At 44.2% G+C, this 3,995-nt stretch overlaps 1 protein-coding gene across 1 annotated transcript in view; it reads right to left on the bottom strand.

Moving 5' to 3' along the window:
* Nucleotides 1–3,995, bottom strand: part of SLC15A4 (solute carrier family 15 member 4) — a 36,245-nt gene that overhangs the window by 30,308 nt on the left and 1,942 nt on the right. The gene's annotated exons all lie outside the window — the stretch shown is intronic.

The following is a 3,995-nucleotide window of genomic DNA, read 5'->3' as shown; positions in this document are numbered from 1 at the left end:
GGCGGGCCGGAAGCTGCGGGGCGGGCGCGGGAGGGGCCCGGCCGGGCCGAGCGGGGCGTCTCCTCCGCGCCGGGGCTGCGTTACCCGCCGGGCGTGCGGAGCTTCGGCGGGCAAGGGAGGCGGCAGCTTTCTCCCCCAGGTTTTGCCTCGCCGCTTTCTTTAGGCTGCTAGGCGGGGGGGGAGGCTGCAAGCAGAGAAAATGCATTTGATGGTTACTTCGTGCGTTGGTTCAGGCTGGGAATTATATTTTAGGCATTAGCTGGAGCTGTGTGACTATTGCCGACACAGATTCAGCACTGGCTTCCACGAGAGCTCTCATTTTCTCCTTAGGTTTATCTAGCGAGAACAATGACAGCCAAGTTAAAACGCGGCTTGTTCCCCTACTTTGCTTCTCAGTTAGAAAAGCAAAAGCGAGGATTGTCCCCGTAAAATGGGCATCCTGCAGAAAAAAACGTGAATCTAATTTGAAATTGCTTTTTGGTTTTCGTTTGTTGTTTGTTTTGGTTTGGGTTTTTTTTTGTCCGTGTTAGGCTGTGGTAAATTCCCCTGGGAGCTGCACCCGGACGACTGGCCCAGCAGGATGGGAGAGCACCCGCTGGCTGTGTTGTACCTCTGAAGCCAACTTTGAGATGTTTCTGCAGTAAGAACACGTCATAAGTACATGCAGAGCATGAAGGCTGATTTGAATGGAGCAAAGTGCATGATTAAAATGAGAACATACACCTTAGTGGTTGCAAGATTAGAGCCCTAAGACGTTCATTTGTTCCACCATCATGTACGTTGAGGTAAAGACTGTGGAAATACGTAACTGTCTTCAACAGCACATCTTAAAGTCATATTGTTGGCCAGAACAAAGTGGGAAAGATACTTCTGGTTGTGTGCTTTCAATGAAAAAGGTAAATTGGCTGACATCGTAGTTACACCCAACATCTAGGAATGACTTCAAATTTTTGGAACAGCGTTGGTAATTGAGCAAGCAATGCTTATAAAAGTAAATATATGAATTTAATGATGGGCCTTTGTAAATAACATGCCATAAAAATGACTCATTAACTATATTTGCTCTCTTAACTGTTAAATTTCATGACAAAGGACAATGAGGAAATTGCAACTCGCTGTACAGAGATCTCTTTTTTGTGAACTACTGTAACATGACTGATTCTGTAATTTAAAAAATTACATTTCGGCTTTGCCCAGCTTAATATAGTAATCATGTCAATGGTGATTACATTTTCTAAAGGGCCTAGTAATACTTGCTACAGACTACAAAGTAATTAAGCACACTGCATTATTGTGTGTTTTAATATATGCAGATACCACATTTTAGACCCTTTATAATTCACCTTCGTGAATGAGGTGAGATTTTTATATTGGCCTACCCAACAAGTTACAAACACCTTGCAATGCTGAATAGTATTTGAAATGCACTTTATAAAATGTTATGTAAATATTCAGGTGTTGAGAAGTAGGTACTTTCACTAACATTTCAAAGCTACTGCAGTAACCTGAACATTCTCTCTGGAAGTATAGCAGCTTCAGAAAGGTGGTTTTTTAATTTTCTTCCAAACAAGACACTTAGCTACAGTGTATTTAAAGCTTTATTAAGATACATCATGACCCTTTCTTTGAATACAATGAATGCATATATGTGTATACAGTGATACATTAGTGCATATAGGTATCTTTGAAGACACAATGCTGCAAAGACTTGCAGACTTTTAATTTTTTCAGTCAAGGCCTATATAGCATAAAAATCAGAGTTACCATAAATAGTCATAAAATGTTAAGACCTCTTTGAATGTTTACTTCATTCTTATTTCTCAGATGACTTGTTAAGTTTCCTCATTTGTCTCATGGAGCAGGCCTTGTCTTACTTTGATGTTTGCATTTTTGTCTTTTTTGTGTTACACACTAAATGTGCTGGATAGCTATTGTCTGGTTTTAGAGCTAGCAGTGGTGAAAAGTTACAGTGGCCAAGCCATTTGTAATTAGGTATCTCATGCAGATCTCAAAACCACAGCTTCCTTTTAACCCAAAAAATGACTTTCTGAGCATCATCACACCTTCTGGTTTAGGCCATGCAACTAAGAAATGTCCCTGTTTTGTGTTACATAGGCTGGTTTAGGTACAGGGCTGCAGAAAGAAGGAAAGGTGTGTTCCTTGGTTGGCACTCACACACTGCCAACCTTTCTTGGCGCAGTGCAGCTGAAAGAGCTCTGTTGTGTGTAGATCTTGAAACCAGAAGGAGGGTCTGCTGGGAAAGTATTAGAGTAGCAATGTGTTAGGAAGGTGAAATGCAGCTGCATTAACTTCATGCAGTCTGTCTGTTAGACTGAAATTGGGCAGCAGTGACTAACAGGGGTGGCTGGTGCTAGATTTGAGGGTGGTAAGTGCCCTCGGTAGCCCAAATGTGCTTCATATTAGTTTCACTTACAGTGAAACTAACTTCAAAGCTGGAATCCTGGCTGGATTGACAAAAGCCCTCTAAAATTCAGTGGGGCTGGGATTTCATGCCAGAAACGCTGTCTAAAATGGTGATGAAAATATTCCTTAAATTAGCATTTATTCTATTTTTAGCGTTCATGCAGGATTTGTGTCTCTTCTAAGTTGTAGCCATCTTTTTTGGTTTGGGTGGAGTTTAAAATGGTCTGCAGTGTTGTGCTGAATTTTTTCTAAGTGATAACTCCGTAAGATGCATAGTTGAACATAACTCTGCAGCATGAATATCCATGAGTAAAACACGAGCCAGTGTACCAAAACACTTAGTTTGCCAGAACACAGTCCAATATATATCTTTTATCACTTCTAAACCCTCAATTCCTGAATACCTGTCATCCTCAGAGATCTACACAAGTTATTTGAAGAACTCCTATTTTAAAAATTATTAAATTTAAGAACCTTTCTCTGTATGTGGCATATTTTACTCCCTCTGACGTTGAGATCTGCAGAGTAATTTAAGCCACAATAAACAGTTTGGAGCCCGCCCTTCCCTGGCAGATTCTACAGCCTTGGGGAAACACAAGCATCGTGTGGCCTTGTGGTGAATTACATCAGGGAACCAGACCAGGTTATAAGCATACAAGCAAAAAAGAGAGTTTTCTGGTAGATCAAACCCTCCTTCTCCTATGTCATATGGCTGCAGATGTGCTGCATGCATTCTCCATGTTTTTGCAAAATGTTGAACTCAAGGCCATGGATATCTACAGTCAGGCACCCGGCCCCTATCAATGTCCCAGCAGAATCCCTAATCTGGCCTCTCAGTGCTGCAGCCCCACCCGTCCGATTTTAGCTGATCACTGTGTTTCTGACTGTAATTGGGGTTTATCCTGTAGACTGCCTTGATAGTTTGGGACGCAGTTTACTTCGCCCTGGGTTTGGGCTCTTACTTTTTCTCCTCCTTGCTTTCTTGTAACTCTGGGTTTGTCCTGATGCTGCAGAAGCTAAGGTTCTTCATGAGCTTTCCCCTGGTTTTAGCCACCTTTGGCTCTGGTTCCTCATACGGCCTTCCTGACGTTTAGTGTGGTCTTTGACCGTCCTGTTGCCTTGTTCTTTGGACTAGCACATTCCTCTGGCCTTTCTGGTTGCTGGCATCTGATCCACAATTAGTTTTTTTCTTCACTCCTGCACTGACTATGAACCACTTCCATCCTGAGAGACACGTGGTGACTGTGGCGTGGCTGAGGAGCTGCCTCAGGGGACCGCAGCTGATACAACCTTCCCCTGCTGTCCTCCTCAGGAGGTGCCTCGCACGACCAACGGTTCAAGGCTTGCAGTAGGAGGTCATCTCTGTGACCGTTTAATGAAAACCTGTACCAAGAGAGGAGGCGGGGGCAAGAGACCCAAACCTATTGGCGCTGGCCGGGAGCTTGGCTCTGTACTCAGGTGCCCTCTGACCAGGGACACCTGGCGCGACCGTCCCCTCCCCAGACGGGTCCCGCCACCCTGAGCGCCGCGCTCAGCCCTCGCGGGTGGGTGGGAGCCACGGGACGCGGCTT

Source organism: Athene cunicularia (genome assembly GCF_003259725.1).
Source record: "Athene cunicularia isolate RWA chromosome 15 unlocalized genomic scaffold, athCun1 chr15_part1, whole genome shotgun sequence".
Taxonomy (NCBI): Eukaryota; Metazoa; Chordata; class Aves; order Strigiformes; family Strigidae; genus Athene; species Athene cunicularia.
This window is presented reverse-complemented; position numbering and strand designations above follow the sequence as displayed.